The following is a 21,170-nucleotide window of genomic DNA, read 5'->3' as shown; positions in this document are numbered from 1 at the left end:
ACCACCATGTACATCTGAGTTACATGGGCACTGGGGAATTGAACCCGGGCTTGTAGGTTTTGCAGGCAAGTGCCTTAACCACTAAGCAATCTCTTGAGCTCTATGATGCCTTTTAAAACAATAAAACTTATTTCTTAATTCTGCTATGTGTGTGGCAGAGGTTTAGAGGAGGGTCAGGGTTCCACTGATGATTCCTTAGTCTTGTGATGCCAGTCTCCCAGGATCTCACTCTGTCCTCCCCAGGGCTCCCAGATCCCCATGAGATCTGTTGAAGGAACACAAACAAGAAACACAGTGAAGCATACAAGACAGGCCGAGTTTGTTGTGGAGTGAAGTGAATCACTCTGGCAGATGGGGTGAGAGTGGACAACAGCCAGAGAGAGATACCATTGTGCTGACCTCCAAGTTGAGGTAAGCTTTATGCTGTTTCTAAAACTCTCTGCAGCAGACAGTTTTCCTGAGGGGGTTTTCCGGGTGACTGACTCTTATGGGATGAGTGATAGTATGTCTTTGTTCTTTACCAGAAGCTTCCTACACATAGAAATCCTGTAAGGTTTAGGACTCCTGAAGTGATCTTCCAGGAGGCTCCTCTAGGGCCAAAGAGAGGACTCAGGTCCCATCCTCTGCCCAGTGTTCAGAGTCCTGCAGCTTCAGTCATTGGTTTGTACAGGCCGTTGACTATGAGGGAAGGCTCCAGCTCTAATGCCCTTCAAGCTTGACAACCTCTAACTAGCTTCCTAAGACCAGCAACAAAGCACCAGGCTATAGAGGGCCATGGCACAAACCCAGAGCATGTGGAGCGTCAGTACATGCAGTCTCGTGTCTGCCCCAGAAGTTCCCACTTCTTCTGGGTTCCATGGGCCAGGGGTGGACACTGTTCTACCAACTCAAGAGTTTGAGGAAGTGTGCCACATAGTGGAGGGAACCCAGATACTGGCAGATGCTGGGGATGTCTGATTCTGTCCTTCACTTGAATATTGGACCTGAAGCTCCAGCAAACACTTTATCCCAAAATATTTTGTGTCTATTTTTTTGGTATGGTATATATGTACTGTTTATATGTATAGTATATGTGCATGTATGTAGATAGGTGTGCCCATATATACACATGTGAAAGCCAGAGGGGAACATCAGGTGTTCATTCTCCCTCTGTGCTCTTCCATGTTGTTTTCTTGAGATGTAATATCTCACTGAACGTATTTTTATCCTTACCAGCTGACTAAAGAGCCCGAGCGATTCTCTGGTCTCTAATCCCTTCGGGACTGGGTCTACAGGTGTGCGTGGCTACACCCAGATTTTTACGTAGGTGCGAGGAATTGAACTCAGGCCCTCTCAGGCTCTCAGGCATGTGCAGTAAGCACTCTTACCTGCTGAGTCATCTCCTCAGCCCTTTGTTGTCTATTTTTACAAAATAAATCATTTTTCTCTTTTTTCCAGTAGATTACAATGTGAATTTTAGACATTAATCACTGTTCCATAAATACCTCAGTGTGCTTATCTTAAAAGAAGCTTCTCCTTTAGAATCACATGGTCCTTGTTATACCTAATGAAAGTAGCAATTTCCCAGAATCTCCAATATCAGTGCACACTTTATTTCTAATTATCTCAAGTATGCATTTTTGTGTACATGTCAAGAGCCAACCTGATTTGGCCTGCTCACGCCTACCATAATCTCTCACAAGAGAGCACAGTCCCCCTTTGCTTTGCAGAAGTGCCGGGCTGCTGGCTTCACGAGAACATTCTGCTGGCTGACTCTTTGCGGAGCTATGTGGCTTGTTAGTGGTCCTCTGCTTGTGGATAAGTTCAGAGTGGACGGAGATGCTTCTCTGGGATCAGGGCATTCATTCTTAGATGAACACTGTGTCATTCCGCACTTGGGCACTGTAAACTGTGTCCTACTGGACCAGACACGGCCCCATCCCTCCAGAGGGCCACACTTCCCTTCAAGCAAGTCCTTCATGGGAAGATAGTTTGGTACCATGTCAGCTTACCATGAAGCTCAGAAAAACTGATTTAAGAAGCAAGAGTAATTTCCATTTATTTTGCTGGTGGTTGAGCCCTGGGCTTTCTGAGTGCTCCAACCTCACACCAGCCTCTTAGGTCACCCCTTCAAGGTGTTACTTAAGGATATCTTCCTGCTGCTGAACGTGGAAGTCTTCAGAGCTCTGCCTAGGTATTTTTGGTGCTGTCTCCTTCATTCCTGAAGCGAACTTTTGGGAAGATAGAGTACATTTCTGCAATGGCCACTGTGGTCCATAAACTGCTGAGTCACAGACCTAAGACTCTCTCAAAAGTCTCCTGAGAAAAGAAGCAATAGGAGATGGAGAGGGAGGGAGAGAGAGGGGAAAAATACATATAACAAATGGCCCATGTGATATTGGAAGCTGAGAAGCCCCATCACCTGCTGTCGGCAGCCCAGGAAAGCAGTGGTATAAGGTATAGCCAGTCTGAATACCAAAGTCTGAGAGTCAAGGGGGCTGGCGGGCTGATTCCCAGACAAAGGTACAGGAAGACTCACCTGATGTCCTAGCTCCAACATTGAGTGCAGCAGACTCGCCCTCCCCAGAGTGTTTGATTCTTCAGCGCTTCCTTCTTGTCTGTAACCTGGCCCTCCAAGATTTCTGTGATCCACAGCCAACTCTAGTCCAATATTATTAAATGGATAATTCTAGAAAGGAAAACTTCACATTTTTTCAGTTGTAGCCTGCTCTGAATAACATCATGAAACCGTGTGCCATCCTGCCCCATTCCAATATCAATCAAGCCTTTACCAGTGCTCCCAGCCTTGGGCTGTTCCCCATCTGCTCAGCACTTAGAGCCCCTCTCAGTTATCAGGGAGTCAGTTTAGGTGCCACAGAGACTATGCAGAGTTTAAATTTACTGAGGCTCTGGCATGTGTGCAATCTTGGAACCTAACCCCCAGGGACAAGGGGCTGGGATTACAGTAATCAGTGGGAAAGTTGAAGATGGGCTATGTTGGGGAAGCAATGTGTATATTGACTGCACTCATTTAAATTTTATCTTAGGCTGGAGAGATGGATCAGCAGTTAAAGGCTCTTCCTTGTAAATTCTGCCTGCCCAGGTTCAATTCCTCAGTATCCAATCCACAGAAAGCCAGATGCACAAAGTAGCACAAATATCTGGAGTTGATTTTCAGTGGCAAGATGCCCTGGTATGCCCATACTCATTCTCTATATTAAAAAAATAAAATAAATGCTCATCCCACCAGGGAACACCTTACAGATGCAGCCAGAAATAATGTTAGCCAATATGTGGGCACCATGATTCCATAGGGATAGAAATGAATCACCTCATCTAGGATGCTTGATCACTGAGCTAATGAATATGCTGGCTTCTTCCTCAGTGTGAGTGCTGGAGCAAACAACTCACTATTTAAAAAAACTGTTTTACTTAGGTGCAAGCAGAGAGAGAAAATGGGTATGCCAGGGCCCCTTGCCACTGAAAAAAAAAAAAAAAAAAAGGAGGCCTGGAGAGATGGCTTAGTGATTAGATAAAGGTGCTTGCCTGCAAAGCCAAAGGACCCAGGTTCAATTCTCCAGGACACTGGGGACTCAGGTTGCCAGCTCAATCTTAAAACACCTGAGTTTATTGAGCCATATGTTCAAACCACCACAGTGTGTGCATGTGTGCATGTGTGTGTGTGTGTGTGTGTGTCTATGCACACATGCATATGATGTGATTGTTTTCCTATGTTATATATAACTCAATTGACTATTTCCAGCAGTTGTTTGTTATGGTGGTATGTGTGTGCATACACACGTAGTGATTGTTTTCTTATGATATGATTCATTTGAGTATTTAAGTACATTTGTCTGTTGGCTTGTTTACTTTGGATTTGTTTTGTTTTATGTTATTTTTATTTTTGAAAACTTGATACATGTATATGATGTGTTTTGATCTTATTCACTTCCCACTGCCCTCTCTTATTCTCCTTCCACTCCCAAGAAGGCTCTTCTTTTTCCCACCTAATTCTTCTTTCTACTTTTATGTCTCCTTTTTCTTATGACCCATTGAATTAAAGCAGGGTTGCTTGCATAAGCATGAGCAGAGGGTAGACAGTTATTTGCTGGAGTGTAAGCAACTTAGCAGTGGCTACATCACTAAAAGAATATGACTCCTCCTCTCTCTCCTAGCAACAATTAGCTGGCAATAATTACTCAGGGAGAGATAGGGTCTGGTGAGCCCATCCATCATGCAATGTTAACAGAATCAGTTTTGCCTTGCACTTATTTTGCAGTGCGAGGGATCAAGTCCAGGGTCTTACACATGGTAGGCAAGTGCTCAACCATTGAGTTAAACCCTTAATGTGAGTTTTCATTTGAAAATCTATATTATTAATTTGAGAAAGAGAGAGAGGGAAACAGAGAGACAGAGAAGGGCACACCAGGGCCTCTAGCTATTGCAAACGAACTCCAGATGCCTGTGCCTCTGTGTGCATCTGGCTTACATGGGTACTGGGGAATTGAACCTGGGTCCTTAGACTTCACAGGCTAGCACCTTAGCCGCTAAGCCATCTCTCCAGCTCAACACACACACACACACATATATACGTATATATATGTACATATATATTTTATATATGCATATATACACATATGTATATATATATGTGGGAGACCCTTGTCTTAAATATATATATATATATATATATATGTATATATATATATAATATATATATTTAAGAAAAAATATATATATTTAAGACAAGGGCCTCCCTTATTCTGTGATAAGATCTCCCTTATCTATGTTCTGTCATTAAAATTGTTCTATTTATATATGGAGGTGAAAATTCTTATTTAACTCAGCTCAGTAAACCTTTACAAAAATAATCTGGCTTCAAGAATAAGGTTATATATATATATATATATATATATATATATATATATATATATCTCCAGTCTAGTCTTAGTGAAAATTGCTCTCACTTATTCAGTGCATTCATTATTTAAACTTCTCAGACACCCTTTAAAAATCAACTTAGAGTGATGAATGAATAATTCAAGGAGAAAGTAAATAGTGACAGCTGAGATGTCCTACAAGTGTTTTTGACACAGAGGCTATACTCTACCCTATGTTACCCTTAAAAGTCTCATCTGCTCCTTTGTGGCCAGGCTGTGACTATCCTGTGACAGGTGCAAGTCAGTGGCTATGATTGCAGTGACCTTGAAGCATCTGTTGTGCAGGAGCTTGGCACAGGTATTAGTTTCCGTCTCATTACTGGGATAAGACACTGGACAAGTCTGTTTAAGCCAGGTGCACTCCCAGCACTCGGGAGGTAGAGGCAGGAGGCAGGTCAGCCTGGGTCTACAAAGTGAGTTCCAGATCAGCCTGGGCTAGAGTGAGATCCTACCTTGAAAACAACAGGATCTACTGAGCTGAGTTAAATAATATTTTTTACTTCCACCTATAAATAATATTGTTTATGTCAGGGATGTAGCTCAGTTGGTTGTGTGCTTTAACACTCAAAGGCACTAGGTTCAATACCAGCACTGCACAAAGCAGACATTATGGAATATGTATGTAATCTCAGCACCTCTGAGGTAGAGGCAAGAGGATCATAAGTTCAAGGTAACCCTGGCTACCGTGTGGGTTTGAAGTTAGCTTGGACTACGTGATACTCTCAGAAGAAGGAGGAGAAGGAAAAGGAGAAGAAGAGGAAGAAGGAAAGTTCAAGGCCAGCCTGGGCTATACAATGAGTTCAAGGCCAGTATGCACAACTTAGTGAGTGAGTTCCTATCTCAAAAAGCAAAACAAGAGTGCATGTAGCCCAGTGCTGGAGCCCTTGGCTAGCCCCAGGCTCAATTCCTCATGAAACACACACTCATACTTCATCCTGTTCTAGAGTGAGTAAAGAGTCAGGCTGTGGCTGTCCTGTGAGATCGTGTCAGTCTTGCCCCTCAGCCCATTCCCTGACCTCCAGTGTGTTTTTTATGTTTATTGTCAACTTGGCAAGATCTAGAAACACCTAGGAAATGAGCCTTTTGCCATGCCTGTGAGGGACTATTTAGATTAGGTTAGTGTCTTGGCACACCTGTGAGAAATTACCTAGATTAGGTTAATTGACTTGGGCTGAGGTCCCCAACTAAATGAAAAGGAGAAAGGGACCTGAGAATGAGCATTCAGCACTGCTTCCTTATGTGGATTGAATATGACCAGCTACTTCAAGCTCCTGCCACCATGCCATCCCCCTTTGGTGGACTGTGGCCTTAAACTGCTTCCTGTTTGGTAATATAAAAGGTCACTATTACACCACATCTCTGCTTCCAGTTCTTAAACATCATTAATGGGGCTGGAGAAATGGCTTAGTGGTTAAGGCATTTGCCTGAAAAGCCAAAGGACCCAGGTTTGATTCCCCAGGAACCACGTAAGCCAGATGCACAAGGGGCACATGCATCTGGAGTTTGTTTGCAGTGGCTGGAGGCCCTGGAGTGCATATCTCCCCCGCCCTCTCTCTCATCTCTCTTCTAGCTCTCCTTCTCTCCGATTGCAAATAAATAAAATAAAAACATCATTACTTGACTAGAGAGATGACTCAGCAGTTGAAGGTTCTTGTTTGCAAAGCCTGTTGGCCTAGGTCTGATACCCTAATACCCACATAAAGCCAGATAGACAAAGGTGCACATGCCTCTGGAGTTTGTTTGTAGCTGCAAAAAGGTCTTGGTACACCCATCTCTCTCTCTCTCTCTCTCTCTCTCACTTTCTCTCTCTCTCTCTCTCTCTTCCTCCTTGCAAAGAAATAATTGTTTTGTTTTTAAATCTTCATTTTTACACAAGGATTATATCATGTGAGAAAGTACTCTTCCTTCCTTTGTTCCTTTTCTTTTTTCTTTTTCTTTTTTGGCAGGGTCTGCTATAAGCACACTTTTTACTGCAGGCCTCTTTTTCCTTCCCAGCATGCTCTGTGTGGCTACATGTGGCTATGACTCTTGGTTTGCCTGCTGATTGGACATGTCTTCACTTCTCTAGTCTGCAACTTCAGATCCTGTCTTAATCTGTGTTCTGTTACTGTAACTGAATACTATCAACTGGATAATTCCCAAGAAATTTAATTGTCTTCCTCACAGTTATGGAGGCTGAAAAGTTCAAAATCAAGGGGTCACTCTGGTGAGGCCTATTGCTGGTGAGCATTCCGCTAGAACCGATGAGACACAACAGCATGCTAGCCAGGGGACTATCTCTTTCATCTCCTGAAGCCACCATGGGCACAACCTCATGACGTCCTTGAACCACAGTTGCCTCAAGAGACCCTTCCTCCAAACACACTACCATACTCATAACAAACATAAGCACCAGCTTTCAACATGAACTTTTCAAGGAGCAAACAGCCTACTCTCTTTCTTTTTATCAACTTATAACATAGAACCAGGGGGAGATAATACCCTAGCAGAGGTTTATTACTTTTACATAAGATTTACTTAAAAAACAAAGTTACATTTCTAATTTTTTTTTTCCAGGGTAGGGTCTCACTCCACCTAGGCTGACCTGAAACTCACTCTATAGTCGCAGGCTGCCCTTGAACTCACAGCTATCCTCCTACGTCAGCCTCCCTCCCGTGTGCTGGGATTAAAGGCAGGTGCCACCACACCTGACACTTTTCTAATTCTTTCTTTTTTTTTTTTTTGGTTTGTTGAGGTAGGGTTTCATTCTAGCTCAGGCTAACCTGGAATTCACTATGTAGTCTCAGGGTGTGTGGAACTCGTGGTGATCCTCCTATCCCTCTCTCCCAAGTGCTGGGATTAAAGGCGTGCACCACCATGCCCAGCCCACATTTCTAATCTTAATTCTCATTTTAAAAATCTAAAGTCTACAGACAAATTGAACAGATACAACAAGCACCCATACCCCCTCCGCCCCCCACACACCGCCAGTTGCCAACATTTCCTTTCCTAAATGAGCTGCAGTCGTCGTGACAGCTCAAGCCAGATGCTTGAACAGGTGGCTAACACTGTTATCATGCATGAAACCTAGTCACTGCCTCACATGTCATCTGTGTTGAAAACTTCCCAGCGTAGCCGGGTGTGGTGGCACACTTAGCAGGCAGAGGTAGGAAGACTGCTGTAAGACTGAGGCCAACCTGGAGCTACGGAGGGAGAGAGTAAGACCCTGCCTCGAATCAATACAAAATTCCCAGCATGTCATTTATGGCCTTTTAAACTTGTTTAATACTCACGATTATGTCTTGTTTGTCTTTTAATCTAGGACAGTTACCAAAATCTTTCATTTTAATTTCTTTTCTTCTTTTTTTATTTGCATTGATTTTTTCAGAGTCTAATTATCCCATAAGATGTTTGGATGCTGTAATGTGGATCTGGAATGTCTCCCAAAGCCCCATGTGTTGAGGACTTAGTCTCTGGGGTGGCTCTGCTGGGAGGCTGTGGAACTCCTAAGAGGTAGGGCCAAGTGGGAGGTATTTAAGTTGTAGGGATGTGTCTGTAGAGAGGAGTGCCTTCCTCTTCCTCCTTTTTATGTTCTGGCCACAAGGTGGAAGGGATGCTAGGGGTTCAGGAAAGTCCTTGAACCCTAAACCCTAGGTTTGTGTCTACTCTTAAGCAAAGAGTTAAATAAAATAAGACTGAGGAGGATACTTATTAAATTATTATATTTACTTAGGGAAGTACAGAATCAAAGAAAGACATCCATGTGTCTTGAGATCCCATGTGCAGGACTTGGGGAAACCATGGAGAGAAAAGAAAGAAAAGAAAGTTCACAGGGCTCCTGCCATGTGGGAAGCTGGAGAGGGCAGCGAGCCCATGTAGAGAGGAAGGGCGAGGGGGCTTGTCTCTTGGCTCGGTCCCACTGGGCCAAGCGGAGGGACACCTCACCAGCAGCTGAAGTTCAGGAGAGGCCAGGCAGCACAGAGACCTTGCTCCCCTCTGGCAAATGCGCTTACCACCTTATGGTGGTGGGCGCAGCCTTCTGGCTCAGGTGAGTCCGAGGGACAGCTGATTGGTTAGGGCTAGGTGCTGTCTCAGGAAGAGGCTAGCCATGACACCAAGTCCCAGGGTGTTAAACTTGACTTGCCACAACGTTAGGATTAGATTTAAATCCCAGGAGAGACCTTCCTCCCAGGAGAGGCCCAGGTTGTTTGCAGAAAAACAGATCTAGGTAAGAGGTAAGAAGTCAGCAAGGCTCAGGGAATTTTGTGGAAGACAGAATGGAAAGATTTTAAGAATTGCAGGTTAGGACAGTAAACCCAGAGGCATTGCCTCCCCCCAACAACTGATGCTGCTCCCACAGTGCAAAACCCACAATCCCATGGGGAATACAGCAACCCCACTGAGGAAGGCCCACAGCAGAATGGGGGCAGGGAGGAGGGAAAAGATGATACTAACATATGATGTATCCATAAAAAATATGTTCTTCATTTAAAAATTTAATTTAATTAAAAAAAAAAAAAAGATTTACAGGCTGAGTGTGGTGGTGCACACCTTTACTGCTAGCACTCGGGAGATGGAGGTAAGTGGGTCACTATGAGTTCAAGGCCACCCTGAGACTACAGAGTGAGTTCCAGGTCAGCCTGGACAAGAGTGAGACCCTACTTTGCAAGCAAAACAAAACAAAAGCAAACGGGCTGGAGAGATGGCGTAGTGGTTAAGCGCTTGCCTGTGAAGCCTAAGGACCCCGGTTCGAGGCTCGGTTCCCCAGGTCCCACGTTAGCCAGATGCACAAGGGGGCGCACGCATCTGGAGTTCGTTTGCAGAGGCTGGAAGCCCTGGCGCACCCATTCTCTCTCTTTCTCTCTATCTGTCTTTCTCTCTCTGTCTGTCGCTCTCAAATAAATAAATAAAATTTAAAAAAAAAAAGCAAACTAAAAAATTTACAGGGAAAAAAAAGAAGTCAGATTACACTTTGATCTTTAGCAAAGTAGAGACCACAAAGGAGGACCCAAAGACCCTCCTGGTTCTTACTTCAGAAGCCCAGTCACCCTAACTGCCGAAGACTCTGTCTCAGTTCTGCCACAGCGCACGCTCTCCCGCGCTGCCACACACGGGCCCAAAGCAGTGCAGCCAGAGGACAACTTCCACCTCTGTGAAGAAAAGGAGCCTCTTCTCAGTACCAGGTATCTTTTACAGTAACGAGACTGACTAATGCGCCAGATTTCTCTGGTCACTTCGTGAGGAACAGATTCAGGCTAAATATTGAGATAAGAATATGACCATTAAGAAAACAAATGACAACAAATGCTGGTGAGGATGTGGGAGAGAGGAACCCTTATTCACTGCTGGTGGGTGTGTAAGCTGGATGTAACCACTATGGAAGTAGAGTGGAGATTTTCTGAAAAAAAAATTAGACAACAAAAACAACAAACCACAAAAATAAACCAGATGTGGTTGTGCAAGCCTTTAAGACCAGCTGGGGAGGCTGAGGTAGAAGTATTACCATGAGTTCAAGGCCAGCCTGGGTCTACAGAGTGAGTTCAAGGCCAGCCTGGGTCTACAGAGTGAGTTCAAGGCCAGCCTGAGCTACAGTGAGACCCTGCCTCCAAATAAACAATCTAAAATTAGAACTACCATATAATCCCAGCACTCAAGAGGCACAGGTAGGAGGATCACTGTGAGTTTGAGGTTAGCCCAAGACTACATAGTGAACTGCAGGCAGCCTGAAATAGAGTGAGACCCTACCTCAAAAAAATAAACAGTGAAAGAAAGAAAGAAGAAAAGAAGAAAGGAAAGAAAGAGAAAAAAAAAAGAGATTCTCATATGATCCAGTTATTCCACTCTTGGGTATTTACCTGAAAGACTCTTACGTCAGCGCATCACAGAGATACATGCACATCCAGAGTTGTTGCAACACTGTTCACAATAGCAAGGAAATGGACACAGCCTAGATGGCCATCAACAGATGAATGGGTAAAGGAAATGTGGCATATATATACACATGATGGAACTTTATTCTAGTGAAAAGAAGAAATTATCATTTTCAGGGAAATGACTGAAACTGGATGTTAAGCAAAATAAACCAGAGTCAGAAAGGCAAATGTTCCAAGTAGCCACTGGAACCTTCACCCCGTGCTGGGAGTAGAACCAGGACCCCATGCATGGTAGGCAGAAGTTTTACAGCTGAGCTATGCCCTAGGCTTTTGACTTCTAACATTAGCCTGGCCTTCACAGAATTTTACGTTAGGTAAGTGTGGTGGTACACACCTTTAGTCCCAGCACTTGGGAGGCTGAGGTAGGAGGATCACCATGATTTCTTGAGGTTGAGCCCAACCTAGGACTACAAAGTTCCACGTCAGCCTGGACTACAGTGAGATCCTGACTGAAAAACAAAACAAAACAAACCTTTATGTCAGTGGGATTCTATACATTTGCTTTTCATTTTTGCTGCTTTTTACACTTTTATTCTAACTTTAAAATTTTTTTTTATTTTATTTATTTATTTGAGAGTGACAGAGAGAGAGGAGGCAGAGAGAGAGAGAGAGAGGGAGGGAGGGAGAGAATGGGCATGCCAGGGCTTCCAGCCACTGCAAACAAACTCCAGATGCGTGCGCCCCCTTGTACATCTGGCTAATGAGGGTCCTGGGGAATCGAGCCTTGCACCAGGGTCCTTAGGCTTCATAGGCAAGCACTTAACCACTAAGCCATCTCTCCAGCCCAGTTCTAACTTTTAACTATCATGATAAACCAACTAAACACTCCTGTAAGAATATGCATTATTGTTAGCCTAGCTGCTTTTGTGCAATACTATGCTTGTTCAAGACCCTTTAAGCTTTTCAAGCTTTTTAAAAAGATGTTTTGTTTTGTTGTATAGTATTTTGTAGTATGAATATACCAAGATTTCCTTATCTATTCTACCATTGATAGATATTAGGGTTTCTAGTTTTTCCTTGCGATAAAAAAAAAATTCTGTGCTGGAGAGATGACTTAATGGTTAAGGCACTTGCCTGTGAAGTCTAAGGACCCATGTTCAATTCCACAGTACCCACGTAAGATGCTCAAGATGGCGCATATATCTGGAGTTTATTTGCAGTGGCTAGAGGCCCTGGTGTGCCCAACTCTCTCTCTCTGTGTCTTTGTCTGCCTCTCTCTCTCACACATACAAATAAGCAAATAAGTAATAAAAAAATATTTTAAAATGCTACTAAAATCTTCCACAAATAAGTTTTGTTGTGTGGACATATGTCTTAATTTTTATCAGGAATATACATAAAAGGAGAATTATTGAGTTGCAAGGCATGTTTATGTTCATCTTACAGACACACACACACACACACACACACACACACACACACACGAATATTGGTTTTCCAAGTCAGAGTCTCAATCTAGTCCAGACTGACCTGGAATTCACTATGTAGTTTCAGGGTGGCCTCAAATTCATGGTGATCCTCCTACCTCTGCCTACTGAGTGCTGAAATTAAAGACGTGCACCACCACGCCCGGCATATCTTTTTTTTTTTTTTTTTTTTTTTTGAGACAGGATCTCATGTAGCCCAGGTTGACCTCCTGAACTTGCTATATAGCCAAAGATGACCTTGAATTTCTGATCCTCCTGCTTCCACCTCCTGATTATAGGCCTGTGCTACCACATCCGGTTTATAAGGTGCTGGAGGTTGAATCCAGTCCTTGTGGGCTCTATGAACTGAACTACAACTTTTACCCATAAATGTCTTTCAAAGTGATCACACCAATTTACATTCCTACCAATAAGGAATGAAAATTTCACCTGCCAGCACTTGGCATTGTCAACCTTGCATTTGTAGCCATTTGGGTGTGTGACAATGGGTGTTGTGGAGGTTTACATTTATATTTCTCTGATAACTAAAAATGTAGTGCATTTTTTATATGCCCATTAAGTAAATAGGCATCCCCCTCATGCTTTTCTTTTATGGATTCTCAGCAGTGACTGTGATGCCTTGTGGGTGTAGACATGGGGAGCATCTCTCAAGCTGTGACTGCCACTTCCCTCACTTACTGATGCATTTTAATGACTATAAGTTCCTAATTGCCATGCTTCCCAATTCCTGGGCAATTCTTTTAGATATTAGAGCAGTTGCCATGGCCCTTATTTCGGGCAGGACAGCCTCAGGAGGATTTTGCCTGAATAAGGAAAGGCTTTGCAGTCAACTTGAGTTGAGTGGGGAGGAACCCTTCTAAGAAGTTAAAGCAGACTTCCTTTACTTATCTCTCAGGAATCAGCCCACATTTCTACCTCTAGCTGCAAGGGATCCAGGATAATGACTACCTTGTAATCCTGCCCCTGTACTGGGGGAATGGCAAGAGGGACAGATGCCGGGAATTATATGCACCCATGGTACCGTGGGCTTCCTTTTCTTTCTTTCTTTTCTTTTTTTCAAGGTAAGGTCTCACTCTAGTCCAGGCTGACCTGGAATTCACTACGTAGTCTCAGAGTGGCCTCAAATTCATGGTGATCCACCTATCTCTGCCTTCTAAGTGCTGGGATTAAAGGCGTGTGCCACCATGCCTGGCTTCCTTTTCTTGGTAGTTAATGTAAGGTACATTTTGCCACATGCAGCCCCTCCCTCATGAGATATGTTGATTATATATAATTTTGAACTGTTAAGGATAGCTCCACTTAAGTTACGTCTTGAAGTGGCATAAGTATGGTGGATTATTGACAAAAGAGAAATGAGTGTGAAAGTGCTTTCCTAAGTATGTATGTTTCAATATTGTTGGCATATTTAAGTATTTTTGTTTGTTTGTTTCAAGGTATAATATGACTCTAGCCCAGGTGGACCTGGAACTTATTCTGTAGTTCCAGGCTGACCTCAAACACATAGCAGTCCTCCTACCTCAGCCTCCCAAGGGCTATATTAAAGGCATGTGCCACCACACTCAGCTATAAGCATGTTTTTTGAGTATGTATGTGTATGGGTATAGAATATGTGTATGGTGTGATGTCTGGTGTGCATATGTGGTATATGCACAAGAGTATAGAGGTGCAAACACACCTTGCACATACATGCAGAGGCCAGAGAAGAAAATTGGGTGCTCTTTTATCTCTCATCCGTTTATTTCTTTCCTTGAGATTGGACCTCCCTCAAGGTGAATCGGTGAGCCCCAGTGATTCTCTAGTCTCTACACTTCCCAACCCAATGTGGGCTGGAGTTACAGATGTGCATGGCTATGCCCAGCTTTTTACATGGGTTCTGGGAAGTCAAGCTTGTGGTCCAAGAGGGCCTCGTGCTTAAATAGCAAGCACTCTTTTTTTTTTTTTTTCTTTTCTGAAAGCACTCTTGACTGAAAGACCAACTCCTAGCACCATAGATAAGCATATCTTTTCTTGAGGTAGGGTCTCATTCTATCCCAGGCTAACCTGGAATTACCTATGCAGTCTCAGGGTGTTCTCTAACTCATATCAATCCTCCTCTGCCTCCTGAGTGCTAGGATTAAAGACGTGCACTACCATGCCTAGCATATATAAGCTTTTGTGTTTTGTTTTGTTTTTAGATAGGGTCTCACTGTAGCTCAGGATGATCTGGAATTTACTATATAGTCTCAGATAGCCTCAAAATCATGAGGATCCTCCTACCTCTGTCTCCCAAGTGCTGGGATTATAGGTGTGTACCCCCACACCTGGCTATAAGCTTTAATTTTTTTTATTTATGAGAGAGACAGAGACTGGATGCACCAGGGCCTTCAGCTAGGCTACACATGAACCCCCAATGTGTGCGCCCTCTTGTGTGCATGTGCAACATTGTGTGCTTGTGTCACTGTGCTTCTGGCTTGCGTGGGACCTGGAGATTTGAACATGAGTTCTTAGGCTTCACAGGCAAGTGCCTTAACTGCTAAGCCATCTCTGCAGCCCTATAGGCATTTTTAATGTGGAAAACTGCACACTACACTATTTACCACTGGACATCTCAGGAGGATTAGCTGGATTAGGAAGATCATATGTCTATGATTTTAGACATATTACAGAAGTCTTTATTTCTATTTGAGTCACGTCTGAGTCAAACACCACTGATCAAGTGTAATTTGTCTCTGCTTACTAATTAATTGAATAGTGATTGCATTTCAGAAGTGACCTATTATTAGAAAAAAATCAGGAACTCCAATGACTGGATGAACTTGTGGAGTATCAAGTAGACGGTGTAGGTGGTACACTAGCTTTGTAAGAATGCCATCAAATACTGTGAGATGTCAAACAAATCACTGAAAGGGGCTGAATTGTGAACCACCCCAAATTCCTAACTTGAAGTCATAGCTCCCAGCACTTCAGAATGTGACTATATTTGGAGATAGTCTTTAAAGAGGTAGTGCAGTTAAAATGAGGTCACTAGGATGGGCTCCAATCCAGTATGACTGCAATCCTTACAAGAACAGGAGATAAGGAAGAAAGAGAGAGAAAGAGAGGGGGGACTTGAGGAGAAGATGACCCTTGCAAGCTAAGGAGTCAGGCTCAGGAGAAACTAACCCCACTCAGAATTTGACCTTGGACTTCCAGCCTCCAAACTATGAGAAAATGAGGTTCTTTTATTTAGACTACCTAGTCTGTAGTACTTAGCTATGGAAGCCAAAGAAAATGAAGGTAGCCAGCTACCTGGTGCTCATCTACGGCATATACCCATTCTACTGGGATATTTAACAGCAAAGATCACCGTTTTCTATTTATTTTAAAGCATTTGTTTAATGTTTTAACTTTTAAAATTTTCCCATCACTCTTTATTTTACTCTCAGAATTATCCAATGCAATGAGATAGCCCAGAGGTAGACAACACGTGTCTTCCTTAATTGTCCTCCACCTTATTTCTTGAGACAGGGTCTCTTGCTGAAACTTAGAGCTCATTGACTTGGCTAACCTAATGGGATAGTGTGTCCCAAGGATTCCCAATATCCATCCCTTACAAGTGTGCACCAACACTCTTGACATTTCATGTGGGCTCTGGGAATCTGAAGTAGGGTTCTCACACACAATTGCACAGTAAGCACTCTACCCACCAAGCCATCTCCTCAGCCCAGCAGCTGGAGGCACTTGGCTACCCATTATCTCTACTAATAAATTTTTAAAAAAATTTAAAAATGATGCTAGTAGAACTAGCAAGTGGCTGGATTGGTGCCATCTCTTAGGAGCTTGAGGAGTGACTGAGCCCCACACATGGAGAACAGATCGCTCCACACAAGCCAATGGGTACAATGGTGGCAAGTCTGTTATGGGGGAACACATCCAGTCACTAAGTGGAGAGGAGGCCACTCCATCGGAAGGAATCCATGCCTTATATTGAACACCTACGAACAGGAGTAGGGGAGGACACCATGAGCCCTAGGGTTATAACGCCTGCTGGTGTCTGGCTAAATGCATGTGTTATGCTCACCAAACTGCCCGGTAAACTCTTCTCTTAATATTCATGTGCACATATTAATGCTATTCTCACTTTTGGTTAGAGAAGCTTCTGTTTTCAGATGGCAGTGACCTCTGGGATGACTCAAAAGGCACCACAATGCTGAGAAGTGACAGAGGAGTGCTCAGCACTGAGGCATCTCTATCACACCTTCCCAGGCTCATTGCGAGAATTGGCACAACAGAGCCTCCAGTCATTGCAGTTGATCTCAGGCACATGCACTTGTGCCTGTGCCACATTCTGGGCTGCATTACTGTGCATCTGGCTTACATGGGTCCTGGAGAGTCAAGCATGAGTTTGGCTTAGGCTTCACAGGCAAGTGCCTTAACTGCCAAGTCATCTCTCAAGCTCATCCTTCACATCTTAATGAGGGCTCATTTGTTAAGATTCATAAAAGGTATACAAATTTTTTAAATATAGTACTTAAAGTATTTCTTTTATTACATCAGAAGCTTAACACAGAGAAAGCAAGAGCAGATGAGGAATTTAGATCCTTACAAATGTTGTGAAAGCTCCTGGGCCCTCAGGGAAACAACTGCAAAACAGGAATGACCTTGGGGTCAGCTGTAATTGTGATGATCAGCTGGTGTCCTCAAGCTAAATTCAGAGGTGTTTCTCACAAAAAATTTCATAGGTGAGTACTTTGCCCACAGCCAATTTGAACATCAGCCTTGTATATGCTATGATAAGCTATCCAGGACCTTTTGTTTTTTGCATGTATGTGTGGTGTGTGTGAGTGTACATGTCTGAGAAGGTGTATGTGCATGTGGAGGCCAGAGGTTCATGTCCTCAGTCACTCTTTACCTTATTTTTAAGACAGTGTCTCTCACTGAACCTTGAGCTCACTTACTTGGCTAGATTAGCTAACCAGTGAGTGCAGGGACTCCCTAGCACTGAGATTACAAACATGCACTGCTATACCTGCTTTTTTTTGCACACGTGTGTGTGTGTGTGTGTGTGTATTAGAATGTGTTATGTAGGCCTGAGTGAACACATGAGTGTGAAGACAACAGGTTAATTACCCTTTTTGTTTGTTTGTGTTGTTTTTTGAGGCAGGGTCTCACTCTAGCCCAGGCTGACCAGGAATCCACTCTGTAGTCTCAGGCTGGCTTTGAACTCACAGCAGATCCTCCTACCTCCGCCTCCCAAGATCTGGGGCTAAAGGCGTGCACTACCATGCACAGCATTTTTCCTTTTCTTTTCTTTTATTTATTGATGCCCAGCATTTTATATAGGTGTTATGGATTTGAACCCAGATCCTCATGCTTGTGAAGATAAACACTTTACTCACTGAACCATCTCCCCAGCCCAGTATCTTTTTTTGTTTTGTTTTGTTTTGTTTTGTTTTGTTTTGTTTTGTTTTGTTTTGTTTTGTTTTCCATGTAGGGTTTCACTTTAGCTCAGGCTGACCTGAAACTCACTCTGGTTGGTCTCGAACTCACAGCGATCCTACTACCTCTGTTTCCTGAGTGCTGGGATTAAAGGCATGGGCCACCATGCCCATCTTCAGTATCTTTCATAAACAACTTTTTTTGAGGTAGAGTCTCACTCTAGCTCAAGCTGATCTGGAATTCACTGTATAGTCTCAGAATGGCCTAAAACTCACAAGACTCCTCCTACCTCTGCCTCCCAAGTGCTGGGATTAAAGGCATGTGCCACCACACCTGGCTAATAATCAATTCTTATTTATTATTATTTTATCATTTATTTATTTATTGTTTTGGTTGTTGTTATTATAAGTCATCTGTGCTAGGAAAGAAACATGAGGGAAGACTCAGTTCAACGGCAGAGACAGGCATTATTAGGGAGTGCCTGAGAAGGGCCCTGACCCGGCATGGTCAGAAGCTCCTTCCCTTACAGAGTAGGAGAGACATACCAGGCTGTGAGGGTCATTGGAATTGGTTTCAGAGCAGTCCACCTTGCCCCAGGGCTTGGGCCACCACAGGAAAGTGATAATGGGGATGGGCGGTCTGGATCACTCCAGGAATGTGATCATTGAGAGGAGTAGTTGGGTCATGGGAAACAGAGGATTACAGTAAAATGGCAAATTGAAACCAAAGATGGAGTCATTCTGGTTTTAACAATCTATGCCCAGCTTTACATAGTTTCCCATTACCTCATTGACTTTACTAGAGGTGGAAGAAAACTGCCAGCATGTTTATGACGTCTCTGGCCACTAAATATCACAACAGGCTTGGGCACTTTTTGACACCAACAGCTTTAGAAAACCTAGAGACACATGCTTATGTTTGAAATTCAAACATATCTAAGTGGTTAGAACTACATTAGGTCAGAAGGTGAGGACTGTATCCCTCCCCCACAAAGTGACAGCCAATGTGTTTGCAAAACAACTTTCTGTGATATAGGCCTCAACTTTGGAATTTCCTGTTACATTTATCTGTCAAAAACTAAGATGTTAAGCTTTGCCAATATTTGCTGTTTTAACTGACACTGGTTTATCTGAATTCTCTGTTTCATCAGAGAGATGTATGCATGCATTGATACTAGCTAGATTGGTAGGATAGATGACAGATAGGTAGGAAGATAAATACTAGATAATGGATACCAAGGTAGGTAAATATACTCTTTTCTTCCTTTGTTTTATAGCTAGGACTGTGAGGTCAACAAACAAACCAAAAGTGAACAACTCTGGGGCAACATACTAGGATACTTTTTTGTTGTTTTTGTTGCAGTTCTAGAGCTTGGTTCTGTCACTCAACTGGTCTTCAGTATGTGTGTGTGGTGTACATGCGTGGGTGGGCAAGTGTAGGTGGGGTGAGCATGTAACGTGTGGGTGGGCTGTGTATGTCTGTGGAGGCCTGACAATGAGAACCGTCCTCAGAAGCTTTCCACCTTATTTTTTGAGACAGGTTATCTCACTGAACCTAAGACTTTAAGATTCAACTAGACTAGCCAGCCAGCAAGTCCCAGTAATCCTCCTACAAAAGATCTAATTTGGGCTGGAGAGATGGCTTAGCGGTTAAACGCTTGCCTGTGAAGCCTAAGGACTCCGGTTCGAGGCTCAATTCCCCAGGACCCATGTTAGCCAGATGCACAAGGGGGCGCACGCATCTGGAGTTCGTTTACAGAGGCTGGAAGCTCTGGCGCGCCCATTCTCTCCCTCTCTCTCTGTCTCTCGCTCTCCCCCTCTCTACTCTCTGTGGCTCTGAAATAAATAAATAAACAAACAAAAATTAAAAAAAAAGATCTAATTTTTAGAAGAAAAGATTACTAACATCAGTAGAATGCAGTGAATGGGCATTATATATAAAATGACTGTTTTGAAGCTTTAGTCCTTGTGGTGTGTTTGTTTGTTTGTTTGCACTGCAATTTATTTTCATTCAGGCTGCTGATAGTGGCCAGGGCAGGTGAGTGCCAGAGAAGCTGTGTACAAGAAGGGCACCAGGACTGAGGTCATGAAGGGCATCCGCACAGCAGGAGGGCAGAAACTACTCATCAGGCAGAAGCCTGGTAACTGGGGACAAAGAGGCACGGTGATCCAAAGAGCCTGGAGGCCTCTTCCTGCTGCTAATTTCTGTGCTTGCCAGAGGCCAGACACCTCCTGCCTTCTAGGTCTCGGCAGAGAACAGCGGACAGCGGCATGATAGTGGCTTTCACAAGTTCACCTTGTCTGACGCCAAGAAGAGGCGGGGCTTACATTGTGAATGGAGCCATATTAAGATAGAGATTTCTGGGGCTCAAGAGATTGCTCCGTGATTAAGGTACTTGCTTGCAAAGCCTTGTCAGCCAAGTTCAATTTCACCAGCATCCACATAGAGCCAGAAGTAAAGTGGTACATGTTAAGCTTTGACAAATAAAAAAGTAAAAACAAAAATAAAACCTGAGTCAATAACAAAATCAAAATATTTTAGCTAGCTTTGTTTGTTTAATCTTAATGTGTGACATAAGTCAAAAGTACAAGGTTGCTATAAATGATCTTCTGGACCTTTACAGTTCCATAAATCCACCTCAGAGGGTGCCATAATAGACCAACTCCATCTATCTGGGCCCCTTTTGATTATTCTCCAAGTCCAAGTCTAAAAGGTTTATTTTTGTCAATTCCATTCCTATGGGTACTCACTGCCTGGCTTTATGAGCAGGGTCCAAGAAGCCCCACATCAGCGGCAGGGGAACTGGGCATCAGGGCTGCAATTTGTCATTTTGAATGTTTTTTTTTAGTTTGTTATATGTTCAAGGGTTTCCCCTACTTTTTTCTTGAGGAGTTTCAGAATTTCAGGTCTGATATTAAGGTCTTTGGTCCATTTGGACTTAATTCTTGTGCTTGGAGATAGATAAGGATCTATAAAAATCTTTCTACAAATATATATCCAGTTTTCCCAGAACCATTTGCTTAAGAGTCTGTCTTTTCTCCAGTGAGATTTTTGGCACTTTTGTTGAACATCAGGCGGCTAGAGCTACTCAGACTTACATCTGGGTCCTTTATTCTGTTCCATTGATCTACATGTCTGTGTTTGTGCCAGTACCATGCTGGTTTTGTTACTATGGCTCTGTAATTTAGGTTAAAATCAGGTATGGTGATACCACCAGCCTTACTTTTGTTGCTCAAAATTGTTTTAGATATTAGAGGTTTTTGTGCTTCCAAATGGATTTTAGGATTGTTTTTTTTTTTTTCTATTTCTGTGAAGAATGTCATTGGAATCCTGATGGAGATTGCATTAAATGTGTATATTGCTTTTGGTAAGATTGACGTTTTCACAATACTGATTCTTCCAATCCAAGAACAAGAGATGTATTTATTTTATTTTATATATTTGACAGAGAAAGAGGGAGAGAGAGAGAATGGGTGCACCAGGGCCTCTAGCCACTGCAAACGAACTCCAGACAC

Source organism: Jaculus jaculus, chromosome 12 (assembly GCF_020740685.1).
Source record: "Jaculus jaculus isolate mJacJac1 chromosome 12, mJacJac1.mat.Y.cur, whole genome shotgun sequence".
NCBI classification, from domain to species: domain Eukaryota; kingdom Metazoa; phylum Chordata; class Mammalia; order Rodentia; family Dipodidae; genus Jaculus; species Jaculus jaculus.
The sequence above is the reverse complement of the archived record's forward strand: the minus strand, read 5'-3'. Positions refer to the sequence as shown.